This window comes from Cuculus canorus, chromosome 4, assembly GCF_017976375.1.
Source record: "Cuculus canorus isolate bCucCan1 chromosome 4, bCucCan1.pri, whole genome shotgun sequence".
NCBI classification, from domain to species: Eukaryota; Metazoa; Chordata; class Aves; order Cuculiformes; family Cuculidae; genus Cuculus; species Cuculus canorus.
The window spans coordinates 64653302-64667306 of record NC_071404.1 but is presented as its reverse complement, the minus strand read 5'-3'; the positions used below and the strand labels follow the sequence as shown (position 1 = coordinate 64667306).

Sequence of the window (14005 nt, the reverse complement as noted above, 5' to 3'; positions counted from 1 at the left end):
TTCATCTCCTCAAATGAAGAAAGTGCACATATATCTAGCCCATTCCTGGCATCTATTTGTCAAGTCTATTCTCAGAGGCTTCTGATGAAGGCTGTTTCACAACATCCCTAATTTCTCTGTTCCAGTGCTTCACAATCTTATAGCTCAGTTTCTTCCCTAATACTTAAGATAAATATTTATTGCACATTAAACTGATCTTTTTCCTGTTCTACCTTTGGTAGACAGGAAGAGCAAAGGAATACTATCCTCCTTTATAACTTCTTATAGCTTGAGGGACTATTTTCTTTCCTCTAATCTTCTCTTTCTGAAGCTAAGCAAATGCAGACTCTTCAATATTTGAAAGGAGCTCATGTTTTCTGACCTTTGTATAATCCTTGGCTGGATCCTCCTTGATTTGTCACTACCTCTTTTCACTGTGATGCCTAAAAACAAACTGTCTTTCAGTCACAGCAATACCAATGGTGCTTACATGGCATCCTAATTTAACCCATGTCCAAAATAAATACATTAATCCAGTTCTGGTGCAGATGAAAAATAATGTTCAAAGCAATGTCTCTGCTGGTGCAATGTTTGGAATGGACAGAAACTCCTGGACCACTCAAGATTCAATAAAATTTATGGTTTTTCATATCATGGTATCTATTAAATACAATTGCTAACTAGGACTCCATCCATAGTTGTATGCAAGTAAGAACAGGATAAGTAAATCTGTGAAGAATATCTGAGAATTAGGATAATTTCTCATATGAAGTCTCATTTGGCACAAGGGCAACATGTATATTAGTGCTTTACTGTGTATTTAACAATGTAGTTAGTCCAGGTAACATTTTCTGAACCCGGGTGTAAGGCACCGCAACGGAATTTCCTTTACTATCAAACCATGTCTAAACAAAAAAATCTAATAAAACCTAATTGACTATACAGGGCTCTGCTCACTGATATACAGTCTGTAACTTCTCAGTTTGGGTTAGGAACTCTAACATCGTGAAGGAGCTGAGAGCCTCGTGCAATTCTGGTGAGCTAGCAAGGGATCTGAACTATGTTGCCCAACCCCAGCTTTACACCAGTGTCGGGTTATTGTTTGTTCCAGTGCAATCTCACTGTTGAAAAAATGGCCCAAGACAGGTGGGTGATTCAAGCCCAAAACAGGACAAGGTATGTATAGTGACACACATATTTGCAAGTAAATACACATAAAAGTGTGTTCGCGACAGCATACACCGACACGTTCAAGAAATGGTGGGGATGTGTACATGACAGATGGGGAATTATAGCATAAATTGCTTTTCTCATGCACCTTTTGGCCTTTTGCCTTCACACTTGGACACCAAGCTATTACTGTCTGATTAACAGTTCTACCCTCCCAGCAAATATGAAGCATTTCAAGGATAACGGATGGAATACAGAGCCATAAATGTTTTCTTGGCATTTGTTTGGCCTGTGCTATTTGGAAACAATAAAAGCATCTCATATTCATAATGATAATACATATACACCACCACACATCACAACATCAAGCATTCTCCTTCTATCTAATTGTGTTGCACAAAATGCAGAGCTAAACATTAGTGTGTATTAATAGTATGTAAATATAATTAATCATAATAAGATGTTCCTGACATATTATCACTGCTGTCGATAAAATATAATTAAAATTGTCTGGTTGAATTTTCAGTGCAGTTAGAATTGGCATCTCTGTTCTTGCTGTTTACATGTGTCCATCTAAAGATCGTTAGACTTCTAAAAATCTCATTGTTTCATTACGTTCCTGGGAGAAAGCTAAGCAGAGCTGCTAGTCCTTTACACAAGTACTTAACGAAAAGTCAAACAAAAGAATGAAAGCCACACTTACAAAAACTGAAGCAAAACGATCACTAAGTCCAAAGAGGGCAGGAATTTTAGGAACCAGTCTTTCAAAAGATTATAAGGAAAATTAAGCAGGCAACACCTGTGCTCCTGAGCTTGCATACCCATGCAGTGGGAAAGCATTTAAATCCAAGTTTTGCAGTGTTCTGGAACTGTTGGATTTTATTAAACAAGAACTCCACGGAAAGCTCCACGAAATGATGAAGAATCATAATAGGACTACTGTGTCAGGGAGATGAAACTGCTTTGCAAAAATGGGAAGGTGATATTTTGAGGAGATGACAGAAGTAAGAATGAGAGTAGCATGCAGAAAGCAACTAAGAACCAATTTTTCACTGTCTCTTCCAATAAAAGAATGAGGTAGGATGTACTGAAAGTAGCAGATCGTGGGCTTGGAGACAAAGGAAGGGGTCCTATGTGCATTGTCAACTCATCCTTGGAACTCCCTGCTCCAGGATGCTGAAGATGCCCTAGTTTTCTGCAGGCTCAAGAAGTGGCATGGCAAACAAACAGGAAAAAAGTCCGTACTGTCTCCTGCTTTTCCACTATAGCTAACTTGCTTAAGTGGCACAAAATCCTGTAATACAACACCTCAAACAAAACACAGCAACAGTGCTATTACATTTTCATACCTATTTAGGTGTATATTTGCAAACAAGACCATGTTTGCAACTGCTGTTAATGTCAGTGAACTCTTACTATATTTATTGTACATATAAAAATAGTACTAAAAGGCAATGCAGTGTTTTCATTACCTCTCTTTTCCTTTAATACAATTAATTCCATGTATTCAGACTCACTACTAGCCAATACTGTACTTTTCTCATGAAAGAGTGAGAAAGCAAGACTACTGCACCATATTCTTTATACGGTCCCCATGCTTTGGCAGTGTATGCTAGATTGTCAAATTGGCGTAATGCAGCTGATGAGATATAACCCGTCATTGCAATTGAAAAATTGCTTGCATTTTTAATGGCCGTGCAGCTATTTTCAGTTATATAATATGTAGAGTGATGTAATGGAGTAGGAATAAAGATACAGCAACAAATAATATGACTGCCAACAACACGGACATCCCACACTTGTAGAAGATCCTCCTACTTCTGTCTTGATAAATGAAAACTGATGCAATGCCTTTTTAAAAGCAGACTGGGCCTACCTACATGTTTAGCCGTGTATCCTGACTAGGTTCACTTGGAATGGAGGCAGTTGTACTTGGAGGTTTCATGAATATAAAGATTAATGAATTTGTACAATTTGGGCATGCAAAGCATTTTTATCAGGCATATTCCATTTAGAATAAGCAGTAAACCATATATAAGGGTTGTGTCAAAGTTTACTGAATAGGGCCCTTGGTAGCTAATGTAACATTTCTCCAACAAATCAAAGGTATTGTTCTATGCTCGCATGAATATACAGTAGCCATTACCTTAAATTTAAAACTCACTGTGAGCAGCAAACACACTGTGGGGATATGAAGGCCATATTGTATCAGTGGAGTCTGCAGACATTTTCTTCATATGGCTTTGCCTGCTTGAAATATATGTTGCGGTTGAAAGCTAAAGGGATTACTTTTGAATAGTCATCACAAAGGTTGATTATATTCGTATATCATTTAGCTGGACCCTGCAGGCTATTATTCCATTAGCTGCGCTGGCCCTGCACTGTCAAAAAGTTGATCATATAATGTAAAAAGGTTACATGCTCTGTTAAGGTATGTGAAGTAACTTGAAACAGTAATCTTTTAAGAGCACTACAGCTTTTTACTTGAAGGTAGATTACATTTAAAATAAATACCCTCAAAATGGAATAAATACAATAAATCTACCCCTGTTTCCTATTTTTCCTACTTTGAATAGGCCGTATATAATTTTAGTAAGTTAATTGGACCAGGTAGTATATTGGCTATAGAGTAATTTTTCAACCTCAAATCCCAAGAACTATACCTCAAAATAGCTGTGTCTTTATGCGAAACGCTTACTGAAATTATGTTTCTGGTGAAAAAGATTTGCTGATTATGTTTCCCTTGCACATACAAACACACACACATTTTCTTTCAGTGCTTAATAAAATGGATCTTTAGATGGTTCCATTATGTGGATGCCTTAATATTATTTTATGCTAAAACATGGACAGCACATTAGATTGAAAGCATCTTACTGTTCCACAAGGCAGAGTAATCATGGACTATCCCTAGACAGTAAATGCTTCCATTGGGGAAACAATACCAACAACACAGCCTAATGAATCACAGTAGTTATTAATCATGGACATTTGTAAGAACCACATATAATAGAGATGAACTCTCAGGATTAGAGAGGTTGGAAGAGAGGTTGGGACTGAGAAAAGGACAGGAGATCATCCAGTTGCATTTCAGAATAAGTTTATGGATGAGTATTTTCTTCAATAGAATTGTGCCAATGCCTGCTTCAGTCTTTCTAAGCAGGCAGAAAAACAGAAACAATTCAGTCAGCTTGATTCACTTTGCTTTGAGATCCTTGTAGGATGATTTTGCATAAATAAATAAAAAAACAAATAAATAAATGCACACCTGCAAGACCCGTAGGGCTTCTAGCCCAGTTAGAAATGAGACAGTGCTCCTTTTATTAGAGAAAACTGTTTAATTTAGATTGTAAAGGTGAGAGTTAGTTCTCTCTTCAATATATTGTATATAATATTCAGGGCAATGAATGAGTCTTTATAAGTAGAAATGAGAGCCTTTAATGAACTCCAGCAAACATTTGAACAGGTAGGATTCTCTGAATAAAGGCTTCCCAGATGGGTACGTTTATGAATGAGAAGCAGCATTTATTTTATATGCTTTTAAAGAGCCTACTCAGACTATGGAATTATGAGGAAAGTGTAAGTTTTTTCTGTTTTGGATGAGAAAGCCTAACGGGAATACGACTTTTTCCCTGCCTAATAATTTCCATTGTTTACTTATTCATATTCAACAGTCCTCAGACAAGTTAATCTTCCCCTCTGACATAGTTTGGGCTTGTGCCAGACATTTGCACAACAATGGAAATGTCTCTCTTGATCTTACATTTTTCAGTTCTGTTCACTGTAAAAAGGATGCACCAGTCTATGACAATAAAACATAGTAACATATTTTGCACAAACCATGTGTTCAATATCAAGCTTAAATAACACTCTAACCGGTGAAAGTTTTGATTATAGGTAGAAAAAAGGGTCAAAATACGACACCATGTCTTTTGTGTATCCGGAAGTTAGAGACACATCACAAACATTCTACATAAATTTTTGTAACACAGAGAAATCAGCTTTGAAAAACAGTCACCAAGAAGATCACTTCAAAACATGAAGAAACTTAAACAAAATAGCGGCCAGTTTTTAGTTTATAGTTTTACCTTTACTGTCAACAAGTTTTACATGAAATCCAAACTATTAGTTTAAAGTTTCCATACAGCAACTCATCTCTGGCTCTACTCCAAGCAAAGATAGGGTGAAATTCAGAAAAAAATGTTTCAGGTTCAGCATTTTGAAACTTTCTCAGTCCAAGGCAAAGTTTTCCAGCAACACAAAGCAGACGGAGTGCCTGTCCAGTTGGTTGATCAAGGTTTCCACAGTGCAAAGGAGAATTCCTAGAAGGCTCAGAGAAGGGTTTCTTTTCCTGCACCCCACACCCAGGTGCAGAAAAAAAGATCACAACTGGAACCAACTTGGTCTCTATTAAAGACCATGACAAACTCCAGGGCAATGTCCCAAGAAAGCCAAGTTCTAAGGAAAGAGGGGTTGCTGGCTCTCATAGTAGAAGACAAACTCACCCTTGGCTAACCTGACCAGTTGGCAAGCAGAGAACATACAAGCAGCATAAAACCACTTCCACCATGAGCCACCACTAAGGATTGAGCCCAAAAGCTATTTAGAAAACCTTATGAAAATAAATCCTTATCTTGCTCTCAGAACAGGTATTTTATAGTCCTGGAGAACTTTTACAAGCATTTTTAAAGATATTCCTACAGGCTTTTACAAAAACGTGTGTATCTTAATGATATATGCACAGTTTTTTACAGACATCTTTAGAGTTATGAATGAAATCTAATCTCATTGCAAAGGGCAGAGAAGCAGTAAGCAGACTGATGTTTCAGACAACATAATGATCATAACAGAAGCAGCACATTTAATCTCAATTTGTGTGCAGAATTATCAGTGACATTCATTTTAATGCAAAGCAAGGTATATCAGGTGTTCACTATATCTCAGTGCTAATTTGCTAATCACAATACAGTAGATGTGAAAACACAGATTTTAGGCATAGCGATGATTCTAAGACCGATTCATGCCCAAATCAGTACACTGAAAAATTCTTGCTGTCTTCTCCCAAATTACTACAGTCCTGTCCTGTAAAACTTTTAAATACCCTGCTTGAGAGCCTATTTTACAAACTTCCTTTGTATGCAACCTTCTTGCATGGTTACACATACAGCCTCACACCTTATCCTTTACTCAGATAGACGTACTGCATTAAGTCCGTTAAGTATTTGTTATAAAGGCCCCATTAAAAACTGCAAGACAGGATAGGGCAGTTCATAACTCCCTTTTGCAAACACTGTCTTCTACCCATCCAGCAAAATATACCGCTGAACAGAGGAGCTCAGTATTTAAATCACTATTAGTCTGTGATATTTATTTCTGAATATGCAGCTTGATGTGCCTTCAAAGGATCTGGTTGTCAGAGAGTGCTTGGCACCTCTTTCTCTGAAATTCAGGTCCCTCAAAGGTGTCCCAAAGGAAGGGGAAGCTGGAAAGCTCAGATTACTTAAATACTTCCTCTTGCTTAGTTACACGCCATTAGCATACTAAGGTTCAAATATACTGTCAGACTGCTCTGATTAGAAGTATCTCTGATATTAGTTCTTTTTGCTTTTATCTCTGTATTTTTACATCAGTGCTTTATGTATTTTTTTTTGAGAGTTTCTTGTTCTGCAGATATAATTCTTTATGTTTTGATTTGGCTCTGTTGTTTTCTGGCCTCTAAAGGCCTATCTACTCCTCTATAATTCTATGTAAGAGTACTTCTTCATTGTCCAGACTTATTTATTTCAGCATCTCCAGTGACTACTCTGCCTGGTGGCTCGCAAACTGTTTATCATCTGAAGCCTCTATAAAGTAGATTCTTTTTGCCTAGGAAACTGTTTTCCAAGAGCTCAGCCAAAGGTATCTTCTGGGCACAGAAACTGAAGCCAGTGAAGCAGAGAAAATCCAGCAATGCATCTGCTACAAAAAAAATAAAAAAGGATGTCAGGCAGATTTTTTTTCTCCTTATCTGACTTCAGTTTTACATCTTCTAATGCATCTTAGGCATGAGTGCATCCTCTCTGGCTAAGGTGATGTAGGGGAAGCATCTGGAAGATTATGCTCTTTAAAAAGAAGATACAGAATTCCTCATGGAAATATCGGTTTTCTTGTGACTGAGGTTTTCTGGGGAGAATATCACTCTCTGTAGCAGCTAAAGTCCTCCTCTAAGATTGATGCAAAGTGCTCCTACTTCACTCTTAAAATAAACAAAAAACCCCAAACCAGCTGCTGGAAAATAAGGTCCAGGTTTATGCAGGGTCTTTGCATTCACCTACGGTGATATGGAAATAATGCTATGTGAGATACCTCTCCCACGGACACCTTGGAGAAGCTGGTTTGTCCTAGCTTTCCTTGCTGATTTTATCTATAGAATGAGATCAGACCTACTTCTCCTCATCAGGCACTGGAAACAATACTTTCCTTGGTCAAAGCATTGCGGGGTGTTGGGTTTCTCCCTCTGAGTGAGTTTTTTGATTCATGACCATGTTCTTTCAAACAACATTGGGCAATTTGAAAGGCCACCACTTGTCTTCTTCTGTCTTTACAGATAAGTAGAGAACTCCAGTTTCCAGGCCAGTCATCCACTTCTTTTGACGAGAAATAGATTCACATGAAAAAAAGATTACATTGAAAAATGGAAATGGATTTTCTGTTTTATTAGCAGTTAGCATAAGACTTGTGAGCTACTTCTGAAAGTTGTAGTACTACAGAGATTTTAAAGAATGTGCCAGTAGAAGCTAGAATTTAAAAATAAATGCTCTGGCTAGTTTGGGCACAATCCTCAAGTGATGCAACCAATGCAACTTCACTAGAGTCTGCACGGTTACGACAGCTTTGCCAAATTGCTTCAAAACAGGTCTTTTTAGAAAATATTTGACTTCAGTAATTTTAAATTCACTTTGAATTGTGCCATACCAATCATGTTGTTTTGCTTCAGGAATGGCAGAGCTTAGAAACATCCATCAGGCAAACAAATGTTTTCATAAAGTAAAAGATGTCACCCTGCCAACTCCACTCCTCCACTGCAGTGTCAAGGCTGAGAACAACCACCAGATACCCTCTGTGTAGCAGAGGTTTAATGAGGCTGAAGGGAGGCACAGACTCTTGTGCCTGAGGGAAGGAGAGCAGCAACAGGTGATCTGGTTTCTTTTGGACCTTTCCTCCAACCACAATGGAAGGGGAGAAAAGGAAGCATGATTATTTCTGTGTTGCTGCCATAGGTTAGACTGTCAAGGGAAGCTTTGGCTTTCAGTTCTGTCCCTCACAAAGGCTTAAGTGGAAGTGGAGGCACACACCAGTTCGGTTACAGCTGCTGCCAGTTTGAAATGTCTTCCTAAGACATAGTAAAGCATGTGAAGTCACCAGCTGAGAAATAAGGAAAGAGTTTTTCCCCAGGGCACAATTCTGAGAGAGATCCTGGCAGGTGTTTTTTTGGTTTTTTTATACTGTTCTCAAAATCCAGGAAGCCTCTTTTAAAAGTAACATGGCTTTGAAAATATCACAATTCCCCAAAATTCACAAAGTTAATGTGAAACTTAAGGTGATTTCAGCTATCTAAATCTGCTGCAGACCTGGGACCCCTTGGCTGTGTTCTCTTAATGGGAGGAAGTGAGAGTCTCTTTAGAAGCTGGATAAATCCCAAGCATTAGGTAGAAGAGTCTGGGTAACTAATTTGATAATTTAACACTGGACTGCACTTAGATAGACATTTGATGCTTTGATGGGAGAGCAGGACTTTCTGATAAAAGGTATATATGTGCAATTTTCTCCTTAAAATCCATGCTGGAACCTGTATGTTCTGATCAAATCATGTTCCAACCCCATCACAAAGCTCACAATATATAATAGACAAAACTCCTTGCTATAAATGATAATAACACACCCCTGCCTGGAAGTTTAAGAGTCCTCAAGCAAAGCATTGTCCCATCAGAAGGAGTATTACACAGCCAAAAATCTTGGAAGCCTGCCCTTCTTCCGATAGCAGAGCCGTAGTTTAATCCTGGTGTGCAAATTCATTTATTAAGCATAAACCTAGAAACGATACTTCAGCTTTTTTGGATTCCGCTAAGATTGTATCTACTATATTATGCAGCTAAAAAGATTATTTGTAACAGGAAAGAATAAAAGTACCAACTGTTCGCAGAGGCTTTATTTGAACTGACAACTGGTTTGTGGCGAACTCGACCCACTGTGCTATAGCAGTGCCAGGCCAGTGCACTCAGTACCACCACCAACCGTCCCCTTAGCACGCATCTGCAGCGACGGCATAAACTCAGCATGCACAAAGGGTTTGCATGCAAGCCTGTCAGGCGGATGGCAGCGGGCTAACAGCCTTGTAAGGTTTACTTGCCTGACTGCAAATCTCTCCGGTGAACTGCTTGCTGTGGCTCTATTTAATTCTTAATCTTTGCTTCTCTCTTTAATTCCTAGCTGCTTTAGAGACCTGTTGTAACACAGCAGTTAAAAAAGTGTTCACATGTACTGTCGGGCCTCCCCAAAGAGCACTAAATTGACACGTAGGCCATGACAGCTGAGCTTGGACTACTAAGAAATCTAATCCAGGGTTTCCATCATCTCAGTTGTTGCCTTTCTTTCATTACAGTTTGACTCAACCCCTAATGGATTCAGCTTTATAAAATCAGAGAAAGAGGAAAAGAAAGCAATTTATTCATGTTTCACTAGAGCTCACAGAAGACATGAAATTTCTCTAAAAATGCAAATTATTTTGTGCCACACGAGTGAGACTGGGCAGCTAAAGCTCTGAGAGGGAGGCTCTTTCCCAGGGCTAATGTTTTTATACCCAGTGATTGAATAAATCGATCCCTTTACTATCACATCTCTTTTATTGTCCTTTTTCTTCAGAAGAATGTAACCAAAGAGCAGAGCACCCTTTTTAATTCTAAGAAAACCGATTATGCGTGTTAATTTTGTTTTTAATCCCAAACATATCAAAATAAACACCATAGACATGTGCAGCAGAAATCAATCTCTCCTAAGCATCAAGTTGGTAAAAACAAGGATTTAGTAAGAATCCAAGATGTAAAAGACTAATGTACAAACTAAGCCCTTATTTATGTAATGTGCCTTTATACAAGCTCAATATAAACCTGAAAGAAACTATTTCAGAAGAGCAAAAATTGTTTACTTGTGCTGCATCAAAAATGACCCCATAAGACCTCCTTTACTAAAATAGCCCAGATATTTAATGTGAACGTATGTTTTTAAAGGATTTCTTGTCTTATGTCCAGTCATTCTTGTTAATTCATGGGACAGCATACTGCAGATGTGCTCTTTTTTATGTTACATAAAGCAAAAATTACATTTAACAAGTGTAAGGTTGGTCATAAAAAATAAATAAAAATAGACTCTTAAAAGCTGGGAAATCACAAAGTGAAGCTATCAGTCATTCTTATTGAGGAGGATGAGGACAATGTGAAATAAAACTTGCACATCTATGAACAGACAGTCCTAAAATGCCAGCACTTGGCTGTTATTTCACATTCTCTATAGGTTGCTTTCATTGGCTCAATATTTCTTCCTTTAGGGTAAGCTGCAAAGCACATTTTCTCTAGATGCCCTTTCTAGTCACTGACTTAATTTTTAATAGTAATTAAATTAAATGTTGGGAACCTATTGCAAATTTGTTTACTTGAAAGAATAGAAAACAAAGCCAGTATTAGTTTTTGTGTCTTCTAGTACTAAGTAAGAACTAGAACTACATATTTGTTTTAATAGTAGTATTCTTCACCAATGCAATTCTTTAATATGCAAATAAAATAACTTTCACAATGGTTAGTTTTCTAATACTAATCTAAATCTAAGTACCATTTTGTGCACCTTATTGATATGTACACTAATCATACCATTATTTTTGGTATTTAATTCTGTATGGTTTTACTCCTTCCTAAGTACAGATGAAAGAAGGAATATCTCTTCAAAAAAGGCATATCCTCTTCTATTTTTTGCTGACACTAAAGATCTGCATCTTGCATACATCATTTTTAGCCAAGTACTATTGTCCCTCAAACCTTTTCTTAAGTTGGCATAAAATGGCATATTTGAAGGCTTACTACAATGAATTTCTAATCAGAAGCTATACTTAGAGATCTGAAGTATAAAGTATAAATTTAAGCCAAGACATGGAACCATAATGGCTTGTGAGGCAGTGAGGTCAGATTTCTTTTTAACAACACACAGAAGTCAGACAGAAAAGTTGTTGCTTTGGACTACTTATGAACATCTGACGCCACCAAAAATTGCTGTCGCACCTCAACAAGATGAATGGAGTCCACAATAAGGTAACAGTGACACTTTAACACAGTTTGTCTTTCCCAAATGCAAGCATTTCTGGAGTAATACAAGCCCAGCACCAGCCCTCTTATTTGGGAAGTTCCACAAGGATTAAGTCTAAGTTTAGTTCATTGTAAAACCTGGGTACAGCTGTGAAAGGGAAAGATCAAATTAGACAGTACCAAATGCCAACACCATGAGAATGGCTTGCACAGCTCAAGATACTTCAATTTGAAGCAAACAACTGATTGTCTCATTTTCATGTGTTATTTATGGTATTATTTTACCTGGTTCAGACCAGAATGACAACATCCATGGAGGCGTAACTGCACATTAGCTAAATCACTTCCGAATTTTGGTCAGTCTTTCTTACTATTTGTTATTCTAGATGCCTAAGTGAAATTCAGAAAGAGGAACCATTCTGCAGTACTCTTGGACAATGTTGGTTTAGAGATTGCTAAGTAAAATCACCTATATTAAAAGTATCTCAATACACATCTTCATGATGTATTTACATTCACATTATTATTTTCAAAGGCAAAACCCCCTTCATCATTAATAATTATATGGAAAACGCAAGTGTAGTAGGAAAAACATGTCTCAGAGAGCCATATTTACAACTTAGTTCCCTGGGAGCTTTTAAGTAATGCTGTAACAACACAGAGTATTTTATTATAACTTATTCTGAAGTTTAATTGCACACATGCACAAAGGATTTACACATAAATAAAGACTGTATCTACTGGCATTTTAAAAGTGGTTTTAGTAGAGAAGCTTGAAATGCGAGCGATTTATTTTGAAGTTTTGAATCTGTTTATGGACAACTAAATTCATTAAGACAATGCTAATTATTTTGCATATAATATGTTTCCTAAGGAAATATCTATTCACTGAAAGCAAGGGTAAACAAACAATTTAATGTGAGCTGCATCATTGCGAGTTCAGTGGTTCAGGTCTGGACTGAATCCTGACTTTGTAAAACTTCACAAGTCTCTTCATTAACCACTGGGGGTATTGGCACTAAATGGTCGTAATTTTAATAATCTGAACTGAATTCTTCCATTAATGGCAACAGAAACCTGGTGAATGTAAGTGGAACATTTTTTGTACAGCTAGATATTTTCTGTAAAATGCTAGGTCAAGGTTTTTACAGAAACAATCACCAAAGTCACCAAAGGTAATAAAAATCTTAAAACTATGTTTGTATACGATCTCTCCCCAAGTATACTAACATTATGGTTGAATCTCACTTTTAAAGTTGTTATATAAAGATAAGAGGAAGGAAGAGAAATGAAAACACACTAATTAGATCCCAAACCATCTTAGGACAGACCATAAGGAACTATCTTGAATATAAAAGAGATATGAAGAGAATGATAAGCTACTCTCCCAAAACTGAACCACTAAATCAGACATCAAGGAGTGCCAAATAATCTCTGTTTTTCAGGTTTTTTTCAGTTTACAGGCTTGAGACAACACCCTCTGAATTTTTAGGATCATAGTCCAACTGTAGCATCCACATAATATAATCTTCATTAAAGTATTAAGACTTACCTTAACTGAAGGCCCTACTACTTTTTTTTTAAGGTTTCTTCAAAATTTTACTACTTTTACTTCCTGACCTCAACCTAAAAATGAGCTAGTTCATAAAAAAAAAGTTTATTCTTGCGTCAACATCACTGTTTCATTTAAAAAGTCTTCTAACTTGGTGTTTATTCATCCGCGTGTATGCACTCTGCTAAGTATGGTGGGATTTGGAACATGCGCTAGTTATTTCATTGCATGCAGAGCTTACAGCAGCATAACAGGATATCTGTCTGCATTTTTTAAAAAAACATTGCATTATGATCCTACATATCTAACTTGAAAGCAGAGAGACCTTACATCTACAGAAAAGGCCTTAATATGAAAAGGTTATATAATATCAACCTATGGTTAAATTTTTATTTACATACTTTTGTGCATTGTTCTTTTAAACGTAGATCTTGACTGTGTATAGAAAGTAAATACAAAAAACCCAGCAAGCTGAGATACTGTAAAGTGAAAGATTAAAAGCTAAACTGTTGAAAGAAGGACATGAATTTTCATTGGTTTTCATTCTTTGAATTGTTCCAAACTTTTAAACAAATCATGACGTCTTAATTCAAGCATACATCATACACTTGTGAGAAAATGTAAAAATTGAATATGGCAGCTTTAAAGACAACTTTGAAAAGCTCACACAACATACTCCAGAGCACACACCACATCATGAGAAATTTTCATGTGACTAAGCCCAGAACCTTTCAGGATTCCTTTATGAACAGATCGACTAAAAAAACGCAAACCCAAACCAACCTCAAAGTAAAGGATCAGAAACTGGCTTTTTCATTTCTTTCAAATTCCTGTCCCACTCTTTCTGGGTGACCTGGCAAAACTCTTAGAAGATACAAATTTTCCCTTCTTCGAGTTCTGATGCTTTCTATTGTTTCACTGCATTTATGCATTCTGAATTCTTTCTCTTTCTCCCTTTCTCTCAAGTACCCAA

The 14005-nt window shown here is 37.0% G+C and overlaps 1 protein-coding gene across 3 annotated transcripts in view; it reads right to left on the bottom strand.

The window, feature by feature from the left end:
* TTC29 (tetratricopeptide repeat domain 29) overlaps window positions 1-14005 on the bottom strand; it is a 228575-nt gene that overhangs the window by 5140 nt on the left and 209430 nt on the right. The window lies entirely within an intron of this gene.